Source organism: Crinia signifera, chromosome 2 (genome assembly GCF_055691185.1).
Source record: "Crinia signifera chromosome 2, ASM5569118v1, whole genome shotgun sequence".
Lineage (NCBI taxonomy): Eukaryota > Metazoa > Chordata > Amphibia > Anura > Myobatrachidae > Crinia > Crinia signifera.
Window position 1 is genome coordinate 324,336,126 of NC_139218.1, and position 13,345 is coordinate 324,349,470.

Here is a 13,345-nt window from a genome sequence, read left to right on the forward strand (position 1 = left end):
GCCAGCGCGAGGGGGCAGCGTGACTGCGCGATGGACAGTCGCGGCTGCGCGCCGTCCAGGGCGCGGCGAAAATCGAGGCCCCGGCTCCGTATAGCGAGCTAGGCCGCAACCCGCAGGAGGGTTATTAAGCCCTCCCCGGCTCCGCTGCCTGCGTTGCTAGGGTCCCGGCAGCGATGGCTCTCCAGTCGGAGGGTAGCGGGACCCGGCGGTGTGGGTAAGGGGTGTATAAGGGCAGGTAAGGCAGGAGCCTGATGGGGATGCTGCCGCTCGGTATGGCCGCCAAGCCACGCCCCCTCTTTATTTCTTTTTAAAATGTTTAAAAAGAAGAACAACATTCATAAAGTTACATATACAATAATCTCTCAAGAGCCTGCCAACTGCTGACACATCATAGCTAAAGTGGACATGTTTTTTTTCCTGGTTTAAAGCTCACCTGCCAAGTGCATTATGGCTATTAAAGATGAGGCAGTCACCTAACACAACACCTGACTTAGAATTAAAGAATTCACTAAGGAAAAAACACATGTCCACTTTAGCTATGATGTGTCAGCAGTTGGCAGGCTCTTGAGAGATTATTGTTAGTGTAGGACTTGCAGTGAAATGGAGTCCCTTGGCGATGGGCTGCAAGCTTAAATGCATTGATCAATTCATGAACTAAAGCCCCATTATTTATTTGATTAATTGTATACTAAGGTGAGTTAGTTCATTATGGAGTGTTGAGTCCCTGTATTTGTATTTATTAGAGCATGTGGTCACAGGCCACTTCACCCCAACCTGGGAATGGTGAGTGCTGCTTGCACCCCATTCGCAGGGATGGCGAGTGTTGTGGTACTCTGTATGTGTATATATGTGGGTTAATTTTTAATTAACCTTTGTTACTGTGATCATAGCTTTCTCTTTCACCCCAGATGAGCTAATTTATCTGTAACATGTGACAGCTGCCCCTTTAATTCTAAGTCAGGTGTTGTGTTAGGTGACTGCCTCATCTTTAATTGCCATAAGGCACTTGGCAGGTGAGCTTTAAACCAGGAAAAAACACATGTCCACTTTAGCTATGATGTGTCAGCAGTTGGCAGGCTCTTGAGAGATTATTGTTAGTGCAGGACTTGCAGTGAAATGGGGTCCCTTGGCGATGGGCTGCAAGCTTAAATGCATTGATCAATTCATGAACTAAAACCCCATTATTTATTTGATTAATTGTATACTAAGGTGAGTTAGTTCATTATGGAGAGTGTTGAGTCCCTGTTTTTGTATATATATATATATATATATTTTTTTTTTTTTTCCATTTTAAATCATGTGGTTTTACTATTTTATTTGCCATTCCTATAATACTCTGACTGTACCCACCGTGTCCATATTTTTATCAAATTTGCAAGTGTTATTTCTTTTGTAATGTATATATATATTTTTCGTGTTCTATTGTGCAGTTAACTAATTTGACCCACCGCTCCACTTCTGGTCCGTCATGTGCCATCCATTTCCTGCCAATCACCACTTTAGCCAGTGTTATTAATTTTTCAAACAGTTGATTGTTTAAATCCCCTTCCCTAACATCATACTTGATACCTAATAAACATGATTTTTCATTAAAATTCCACTCTACCATCCCAATTCTCTTTAGTATGTTGCCTATCTTAACCCAAAACCTCTAAACTCTATCACATTGCCAGATTAGGTGGAAGAATGTTCCCTGAGTTCTCCGACATTTAGGACATAAATCACCTTTATCTTGGTCAAATTTACATATTTTAACAGGGGTAACATATACTCTATGTAAGATATATAGATGGATCTGTTTGAACCTGATAGATTCCGTAGCCCTCGTTGAAGATGCCAACGCGGCTTTCCACTCTTGGTCATTTAGCTCCCCCAGGTCCAGCTCCCACTCTTGTTTAAGTTTTTTCTATTTGTGGATTCTTAATTTCACTTACTAATATTTTATATCTTTCTGCCACTTTTATATTTTTCCCTTTATCTAACAGTTTCTTGACTGGGGAATCTGCAATTTCCACATTTCCACCATATCTTTTATTCAGCCTGTTTCTTAATTGCAGATACCGAAAGAAAAACCCTCTTGGCAACTTATATTCTTCTTCTAGTTGTTTCTATGTTTTCAATATCCCTGATTGATATACTTGACCAATACTTTCTATTCCTAACTTCCCCCATACTATCCTGGTTTCTTCCTCAATTTGTTTATTTTTAATTTTCTTCCCTCCTTTACCACCATCCCACCATATAGGTATTTAAGGGTCTAAGCAATTATTTTCCATTAATTTATTCGCACTTACCCATATCATTTTTGCTTGTTTAATTAAAGGGTTGTCTGTTCTTTTTCGGTTACCTACTATAATAGCTTGTCTGGGAGTCATATTACCATACTCTTATGTCACTAGTTTGTTCACCTGGACCTCGCTTCTCCCCACTATCCATTTTTGGATGTGGGTTAACTGTGCAGCCATATAATATAGACGAAAGTTTGGTAGTCCCAGACGTCCTTATTTTTTTGATCTTATTAATGTATCCCTTTTTATCCTTGCCCTTTTTCCTCCCCATACCAGCGATGTTGTAATACTATCTAATCTCTTAAATATACTTGATGTTATATGTAATGGTGCATTCTGGAGGACATACAGGAATTTTGGTAGTATCACCATTTTTATCAGATGTATTCTTCCTGTTACCGTAAGTGGTAACCTAGACCAAGTACGGACCTTATCTTGATAGAATTTTATGAGTGGTTCCATATTTAGTTTTACAAATTCCTCCACTTTATTGGTTACTCTGTTCCCAGGTATCTTGTATCATCCACCCATCTCAGCGGGGCCCTGTTATTTCCCTGTTCCATGCTATTTCCCCTTAAGGGAATTACATTAGACTTCTCCCAGTTTATTCTTAATCCGGAATAATTTCCAAAGATTTAAACTATTTTTAATACCACTGGCAGTTCGACTACATGGTCATCCAAATATATCAGCATATCGTCTGCGTACATTGGGTCGTTCTCCAGACACAAGTTAAGGGTTCAATAGCCAAGTTGAACAAGGCAGGGGACAATGCACAGTCCTGTCTTGTCCCTCTTGTCAATTCAAAAGATTCTGTAACATACCCATTTATTTGGACTCTTGCCCTAGGTGCCCTGTACAACAATTTGATCCAGCTGATATACTTAGGACCAAATCTGAACCTTTCCAGGGCCACCCACAAGGATGTCCACTCTATACAACCATATGCTTTTGCTGCATCTAATGATGCTACTGCCTTTACATTGTCTTGTTCATATTTTATTTTCATATTTGTATACAGTCTTCTAATATTTTCCCCCGTGCTCTTACCCTTGTGGAACCCCGTTTGGTCCGGGTGGATGATACTATTAGTTGCCTTCTCGGTTCTCTGGGCCAATACTTTTGCCAATATTTTGGAATCTACATTAATTAGTGAAATCGGTCTATATGATTCTGGTTTGCCTGGATCTTTATCCTCTTTAGGTATTACGACTATTAGTGCTTCATCCATAGACTCAGGTAATCTAGCCTCTATCAAGCTGTTATTAAACAGCTCAGTTAACCAAGGTGCTATTTTTTCCTTATACTTTTTAAATAATTCTGCCGGTATACCGACACATCCTGGTGCTTTATTTACTGGTAATTGATTGATCGGGCTTATTACTTCTTCCTCAGATATAGATTTTTCCATTATTTCATACTGCTCCTTATTTATCATTGGCAGCTGTATCCTGTCTAGGTATTGTTTGATTTCCTCTGCCCCATATTCTAGTTTGGATGTATATCATTTTTTATAATAGTTAGCAAATATCTGTGTAATTACTGGAGTAGTATCATCCCTCACCCCCTGTACTGACTCCATCTGTACAATGTGATTATTGGGTAACAAGTTTTTTTTTACCAACTGGGCCATATAACTCCCAGGTCTATCATCATTTAAATATTTGCAGTGTGCTAATGTGGCACCCCAACCTGGGATGCCCCCAGGAGCAGGGACGATGCACGCTGGGTTGCTAGGCAACCGCAGCACTAGTGAAAACCCCGCTTCCAGGACCTAAGGGGTTAATCCTGGAGGCGCCGAAGGGCGCGAAACACCTGTCCTCAGGCAGATTGACAGCCAAGAGGAACAAATCAGAGCAGAGAGGAGGAGGTACCTGAGGGGTGAGGAGTAGCGTGGCCGGCCAAGTAGGAGTCGGAAGGAGCAGGTGCCCGTAGAAGACCGGCAGCGGGAGGAGGAGGAAGACCGCGAGCCGGAGAGGAGAGACTGAGCGGTGATGTCAGCGCGACCCCTGCTGACCCCCAGTCAGACGCCGGGAGAGACTGCCGCACTCAGCCTGGGAGGGAGCGCGGAGAGGCTCATGACCCCCGCTGACCTCCCTGCCCGTCAGCCGCGCCGGGCACGCACCTAGGGGGCCATAGAGGGAAGAATTTCTCAGCGCCTGAGGACCACTGAAGAACAAGCCGACGTGGAGTACAGCGGGTCAGGAGAGGCTCAGCTGAGTGTGGCAACGCTGCAGCAGCAGCGCCCACACTAGCATGCCCTCCTGCAGAAGAGGAGCCCAGCACCAGCTATCCAGACGCCGGGGGGGACCCGATCGCGACGGGCAGGAGCCTGCACCCTGTTCCTGACATCAGGTACCCTGCTCGCTGGTACCCCAGGCCAGCCCTCAGTACCCACTCCCTATCACCAACGGAGACTTCTATTTATTGGGCAACCCCCAGCTACTGCCCCAGCTATCCTCAACCCCCTCTACCTGGCCAGGTAATACCCCATGTACACAACCCCGAATACCCCACCAGGAAGCATTATTAGGGTTGTTAGCCCTAAAAGGAGTAGAGCCCCTGTAACGCCGGGCACCAAAGGAGCACCCTAAACAGGGTGAGGACCGCCCTACCTATTGTTCATATCCCCAGGGAGCCCCACCAAGCTAGGGGAATCAGCCCCTTCAGGAAATCTTATTGGAAGCTGTCAAAAAGGGGGCGCACGGCCATCTTGTGGTGAAAGTTTATATTGCCGGGAGCCAATCCTTTTCCGGATTTAAAGTTACCGTGTCCACCTTGTCAAATTAGGAACACTTCCCTCGGGTGCGTACCAGGAAGGGTATTCATCCAGCATTGTATTCATTGTGTCGATTCTGACGTTATATGACATGTTACTGTTTGCCTTGGTATGTATGGTATGTTGGGTACCCAGTAGATATATGTATTAGGTGGCTAGGGCCATTCATTGATAATACCATAGCCGGGTGGGAATACTGTTGCCTGTAAGGACCCAGTTGGCGGTTAGCAGGATCAGTTTACCCACTCCCCAGTATACTGGAGATTGTCGTGGGATTTGTTATAGAGTTTATTGACCTTTATAGGGGTGCATTAATTATTTGTGTCCTATTTGTACTAAATAAAACATAAGCGGTTGCACCTGCTGAACGCCTTGCTTGAGTTCCTAGGGTGGTGTGTTCTCTGCAGCCGACGCGGTGAAGAATCGGTGTGGAACCAAGAGCATCCAGCGACTCAAGGTATTTATCTACCCCCACCGGCGGCGTATCATACTAAGAACCCCTGTTGTCTCACTGCTTCTTCCCTTAACATATTTGTCCATACTTTATTTGCTTGTACCCAGGCCTCTTTAGCTTGTTCTGTTCTTTCTAGCCAAAATTTATTCTCCAGTATCTTATTCTTCTGCTTCCTGTTTTCTTTCCCTAGTACTTTTTTATTTGCGCTATCCTTTAAATCAATGAACCCCTTATGACTGCTTTCCCAGCATCCCACACTATGATCTGAGGTGCTGATTCCATATTTTTATTAAAGTATTCCTCCCATTCCTGTACTAATTCAATTCCCACACCCATTTGTTCTAGCCATGCTGGATGACACTTCAACATTCTACAGCCCTTCCCATCCAGTTGTTTTATTTGTACCAGTATAGGGGCGTGATCTGATATACTATGAGGTAAGTATTCAATTTTTTTTATTTTGGGAAACATTCTATCATCCACAAATACCATATCTATACGTGACAGCGCCTCCAGGGACCTTGCATAACACGAGTATGCCTGCCTCAAGGTGTTTCTCCCGCCACACTTCTCTCCATCCGATATCTCGAATAAACTTATCGAATCCCTTATTACACGCTCTTACTACACCCCCTACTCGACTCCACTGATCCATGCAGGGGTCCATCACGTTATTGACGTCTCCTAGACACATTACTTCTGCCCCATTAGATCTATGCTATAAATTCAGTTGCTGGTTCTAATACCTCATATTGGAATGGAGGAGGAATGTACACACCCAAGAGCCACACATCCATCTTATATATCTGACACTCTAAAATACATATCTTCCATTCTTATCTATTTCTTTTCTCTTACATTGGAATGGTATGTTCTTAGGTATTAAAATTTAAATCCCCCTTGAGGCATTTGTAAAACTAGAGTGGAACATTGATCCAACCCATGCCTTTTTTAATGCCATCACCCAGTGGCGCCGGAACGGGGGGGGCGAGGGGGCAGCTTGCCCCCCCCAAAATTACTGAGGCGCCAGTATGTCCGGCCCGCCCGCCTATATTACAGCTGCCTATATTAAAGAAGTATTATCCGCCCGGCCGCCTATATTTCATACCAGGCGCCGGGGATGGCTGCTGCTGCTGCCGCCGGGGAGATGTGCATAAGACGCGCCAGCCAATCACTGCCGGCGCATCCCCTCCACATACACTGTGATTGGCGGGCGCGTCTTCTACACATCTCCCCGGCGGCAGCAGCAGCAGCCATCCACGGCGCCTGGTATGTAATATAGGAGGGCGGGCGGGCGGATGATAATACCAGAGGCGTAGCCATCACGCCCGCTCAGGTGCCCAAGTCAGTGCGGCTCCCCCGCCGGCTGCCAGCTGCCCCCAGGAGACGTGGTATATTTAAAAGTCACTCACATCTCCCGCTGGACCGCGCTAGCCAATAGGCGCTCGCGGTCCAGTAGCCACCAGTTGATTGCCTGCTGGACCGCAAGCGCCTATTGGCTAGCGCGGTCCAGCGGGAGATGTGAGTGACTTTTGAATAGCAGCACTGTGCACAGCAGGGAGCCGGGAGCGGGCAACCCCGGCGACAGGGGGGAGGGGGTGCGCGGAAAGCACCGCTGCTGCTTTGCCGACTGTGGGTGGGGTGGGGTGCACTAATCTCTGCACTATCCTCGCCCACCCACCCACCCTGCTGTGCACTATCCTCGCCCACCCACCCACCCTGCTGTGCACTATCCTCGCCCACCCACCCACCCTGCTGTGCACTATCCTCCAACACCCACCCACCCATGCACTATCCTCACCCACCCACCCTGCTGTGCACTATCCTCACCCACCTGTGCACTATCCTCACCCACCTACCCTGCTGTGTACTATGCTCACTCACCCTGCTGTGCACTATCCTCACCCACCCTGCTGTGCACTATCCTCACCCACCCACCCTGCTGTGCACTATCCTCACCCACCCACCCACCCTGCTGTGCACTCTATCCTCACTCACCCACCCACCCTGCTGTGCACTATCACTCCCACCCTCCCTGCTCTCCACTATCATTTACTCACACCTTCCCGCCCTGCGAGCAAATTTCAGTCCCCCTTGGCAACGAGCAATTTCAGTCCCCCTTGGCATCGAGCATGAAGCCCAAGGCATCGAGCATGAAGCCCCTGGCACCGAGCATGTAGGTAAGTGGCACTTATGTGTTAAATGTGTAATGGACATTACGATTTGTTAAATAGTGTGCGATGGGCATTGCGGTGTGTTAGTATGCGACGGGCATTGCGGTGTGTTAGTATGCGACGGGCATTGCGGTGTGTTAGTATGCGACGGGCATTACGGTGTGTTCTATAGTATGCAATTGGCATCATGTGTGGCCTTATGTGTAATTGTCATTATGGCATGTGGCTTTATGTGTAATTGGTATTACAAAGTTTGCTAAAATGTGCAATGGGCATTACGGTGTGTGGTATAATGTTGGGCCGTGCCCACTTTTCACGGAGCAGGAGCCTCACCTACTACAAATTGGGGGGGGGGGGCGAGAAACATGCCCTTGCTCCGGGCACCGTGGCACCTAGCTACACCACTGGATAATACATAAGTAATATAGGGGCGGGCGGCTGATAATAAATCAGTTATATAGCCTGGCGGGCGGGTGGGCAGCTGATTAATCAGTAATATAGCCGGGCGGGTGGCAGGGAAGATGTGCGCCCGCCAATGATGCTTCTCTCACCCTCCCTTCCACAGTGACTGACACATCCAGGGGTTGTCATTTACCCCTGGATTCACACCCAAACAGGTTTATGTAATTATGTCTGATTATCATAATCAGACATAATCACATAAATCTGTTTGGGGGTGACACTGCCACTTTTTCCACTTTTTACGAGTAAATGACAACCCCTGGATTAATGTCAGTCCTGGTGTCTCTGGCCACATGTATATGCCGCTGCCCGGTGTATAATGCCCACGTGTATATGCCGTTGCCCTGTGTATAATGCCCATGCGTAAATGCCGCTGCCTTGTGTATAATGCCCACGCATATATGCCGCTGCCCTGTGTATAATGCCCATGCATATATGCCGCTGCCAGTGTGTATAGTGCCCGGGGGTAACCTATAGCAATTTAGGGGGCGCCAAAATGAGATTATATCTTGCCCCCCCCAACCTAAAAACGTTCCAGCGCCTCTGCCATCACCTTAACCTTATTTAAATGTGTCTCCCTCAAACATACCACTTGTGCTCCATATTTCTTAACTTGATTCATTACCGTAGTTCGCTTTATTTTATCATTAAGCCCGCGAACATTCCAGTATAAACATTTCACCATAATATATGCTCTATTCTTAATTTGTGACTTCCCCCATCTTGATTTAATTTTAACACATGTACCCCTATAACTACACCTAACTCCAAGCACACTTTTGTTACTGATGTTCAGAGAAGACAAGGTGATTCTCCACATTTCAGGTAGGTTCCTTTTGTTTTCCACATATAACTCCTTTTTTTATACTTGTGATTCTTAAGGCCCCCATACACTATGCGATTTTCGACTTCGGAATCCCGACTGCACAGCGCGTGGAGCGCAATGAAGCCCCTTGCGGGCACGGTGGCGAGCTGTGCTCGCCACCTATTTTATTCTCCCTCTATGGGGGTCGTGGACCCCCACAAGGGAGCAGTCGGGATTCCGACGTCGGAGTACTGACTGTCGGAATACCGACTGTCGGGGAGCCGTCCGGCACCCGGAGGAAGGCAGATACTGGGCAGGGAGGGTGTGGGAAAGATGATGGGCAGCGAGAGAGATGGTGAACAAGAGGGACAGGTGCTGGGCAGGGAGAGGGGGCAGATACAGGGCAGGATGAGGGGGAGAGGTGGTGGGCATGGAGATGGGGCAGATACAGGGCAGGTAGAGGGGGACTGATGATGGACAGGGAGAGGAAGGCAGATCCTGAGAATAGAGGGGGTGGGGCAGATGATGGACAGGGAGAGGAAGGCAGATCCTGAGAATAGAGGGGGTGGGACAGATGATGGACAGGGAGAGGAAGGCAGATCCTGAGAATAGAGGTGGTGGGACAGATGATGGACAGGGAGAGGAAGGCAGATCCTGATAATAGAGGGGGTGGGACAGATGATGGGCAGAGATAGAAAGAAAGGAAGAGGGAGAATCTGCAGGGAGAGGCAGGAGCTACAGAGAAGGCAGAGTGTATACTTACAGATGAAGCCAGTGGCAAACGCAGGATTTTCAGAAGGGGGTTTCCAGAGGGGCGGAGCAAAGCACGGAGATGGACACTTAGGTGACTCAGTATATGCCGGGTCAGTTAAAGTATTATAGATAGACCAAATGTATATAAATAATAATAAATATATATATATATATATATATATATATATATATACATACATACATACATACATACATACATACACATACATACACATACATACATACAGGGGCGTCAACAGCAGTGTAGACCCCTGGGCATAGCAATGTATTAGGGCCCCTACCGATCCTCCAGCAGTAGGGGTGGGGGAAGCTTTGATGTCCCGCGGGTGGTAGGGGGTATTATATCAACTGCTCAGCATGCCAGGATCAGTAATTTCCACTTATTACCAGTTTACTGCACAGATGGTGGGAGAAGGGGGCATTGGGCTGAATGAAGGGGCCCTGATACATAACTTCCAGGGTGGTAGAGGATGTTTAATACGCAGAGGAGGGGTGTACAGTATAGTGGAGTGGGCTTATTATTCATAATTTTCTGGTGAGAGGACAGCTTGCTTGACTGCAGATATCTCCAGTTCCCGGAAATAGATTTCTTAGATTTTAATGGAATTATAAACTAGAGAATCCCACCTACCAAATGGTATTGGGGACTAGGGGATCAGAGTTCAGGGGGCAGAGCAATCTGCCAACGAGTATATAATACTACATACAGTACCAGGTGTGTGGAGCTGGAGCAGTAACCAGCTGCTGGAAGACTGATATCTCTGGTTTTGGGAACAGTAGAGACAAGCTACTAGTGTCCATCAAAGGGGGAGAGTCCCAGCTTTTGGAATATATCCTCAGAAAAACTCTGGGTGAGATTCTATGCTTTGCGCAAAATGCACATGTTTTATTTGCGCACCACATCGCCGCAAATCGCCTATTTTAAATTCGCATTTTTCAGTCAAAATGCGCATATTTAATGTGATGCGCATTGGAGGCTGAAAAGTGCGAAGAGGGGCGATTTTCAGCGAAGTGGTGCGCTGTATTTAGTCCTGAAAATGTGCAATTTTCATGTCTGAAAATCGCACATTTGCAGGACAGCGCAAAGTTGTAAAAAAAAAAAAAACGAGCGCGGGGTCCCCCGCCCGAGTATAACCAGCCCCGGGCTCACTGAGCCGGTGCTGGTGACATAAAATCAGGGTCCCCGACAAATAGGGGTCCCCTTGATTTTATGAAACCAGCACCAGGCTCAAGGTCCGGCGCTGGTTCCCAAAATACGGGGGACAAAGTGACTAGGGGTCCCCCGTATTTTAAGAACCAGCACCGGACACAACCAGCCAGCAGGGTAATGCCACAGCCGGGGGACACTTATTATATAAGCTCCCGCGGCCAAAGCATTAACCCCCTGGCTGGTCAGCATGGGCAGGGGTCCTGGGGAAGTGGGGACCCCCCTAATGAAGGGGTCCCCCCCCCCTCCAGGACTTACCAGCCCATGCTGATAGTCCGGGGCTGTCCCCGATGCCCCTGGGCGGTGGGCATCGGGCTGATGATTTGTGTAAAAAAAAGAATTAAAACTATTGTTTTACACTGGCGAACTATGAGTCCCAGCAAGCCTACCCCGCATGCTGGGACTTGGGGAACCACAAGTCCCAGCATGCGGGGCATTAAAGGGCCCGCTGGCAGTTGTAGTTCTGCAGTGAAAAAAATAGTGCACAAAATCACACTGACACCCTGTAAAATAAAACTTTAATACACACAAAACACACACACACTGATACTTACCTACCTTGAGCCCGTAGGTTGGTCCCTGGATCCTGGGTCCGTCCTCCAGGGCAGAAGAGTCCGGTTCCGGGGCCTTGGTCCTGGTTCCGGGGCTGGTCCTGGGGTTCCGGGGCTCCTGGCCTGCAGAATCCGGGGTCCGGGATCCGAGGTAGTCCAGAGGGGTACCTAAGGAAGCAAATCCAACTTACCTGGTTCCCGGCGGCGACCTCTAGGGATGCCAATCCCGGGGCATTTTTTCAATCCCGGGATTCGGGATTGAAAAATGCTCAATCCCGGGATTCCCGGGATCCCGGGATTGGCTTCCCTAATAATAAAAAACACCCTGGCCGCCCAAGCGCTGGGCGGGTGGGTGGCAGGGACCGCTGGGTGGGAGGGCGGGTGGGTGGCAGGGACCGCTGGGTGGGAGGGCGGGTGTGTGGCAGGGACCGCTAGGTGGGCGGGTGGGTGGCAGGTACCTTTGGCAGGTACCGCTGGGTGGGTGGACAATTGGTGGATGGTTTGTGAATAAGATGGATAGCGCTCAAGATAACTATATTGAAGGTTAATCAGACCTCAGGTATATTACCAAAACCACATACACCTTGTATTATTGGATGGTCATATGGCTGGTACACACAGGTCCCTCTTTTCTCCCCTATTAAACAAGCAGGGGAGACACAATAGAACAGGACATAGTGCAGATCAGTAATGTAAAAAGAATTTAATACATCAGTTGCACTTACAATAAAACGAATGATAAAAGCATGAGACAAGCAATCCTTGTGGCAAAGCAGCATACAGATGTAAGGGGTAGAAGTCCTCTCAAGCTGGGCTCACCGGTCCGGAATCGGATAACCACAGTTCAAGGTCCAACTTCTATCAGGATGTGCCGCTTGCAGGGGGATGCCAGTCCACAGATGTAAACAATAGCACGCTTAACGCGTTTCGGAATTGGTATTCCTTCTTCAGAAGCATGCTAAACAGTCTTAGGGCTCAGGTATATATACCTGTAGATACGTTTACACAGCTGAACAATTAGCGCCGCTACTCGGCGTACAACTTCCGGGTTCCCCCTGAAAAACATGGCGGTGCGTTCCAAATAACGGAAGCGCGTCACCGCATCAATCTTGTATGAACGGAAGTGCGTTATCCGATACTTCCGTATTGGCTAGCGTCTCCTAACGTTGTCATGACGCCCGCTTGCGCTCCATTAGGAGTAGCGGTGCGTTCCAGGCTGGGACATTTTAAAGTTTATCTCAAAATCGCCGGCCAATTAAGGCTAAGGAAGATAAAGAGTATTTTTTCATTATGTCTCATGGGGAATGCGGAAGTAGTTTACAATAAAATTCAAATCATCCACGGTCTAAAAAATAGAAAACAGAGTTAGAAACTGCACATAATAAGATACAATAAAATTTGTTTTAAAAAAGAAAGCACCCATATTCAACCAGCACCCTTTTTTTTTTTTTTTTTTAAAACACCTTAGTGATATGGAGTGGACAAGATTAAAAGGAATAAGAATTTTTAAGAAAGAAAAGGTTTTAATTCGAACTCGCTATTCAGACCTCTTGGTACTAGTGTTCCCAAGCGATATATCCAGCGCATCTCCGTTTTTGAGAGTCGCTTGGCTAGATCGTTGGTCCGACTTTTTGGTATAACTTGTTCGATGGCACAGAAGTTTTTTAGATGACATTCATTTCCATTATGAGCCACACGGAAATGTTCAGAAACTGTATGGGTCTTTAATTGTTTCCTGACATTATAGATATGTTCTGCAGTGCGGGCCTTCAATTGTCTTGAAGTTTTTCCGACATAAGCAAGTCCGCAACTGCATTCTAAAACATATATTACATTACGCGAATGGCAGGT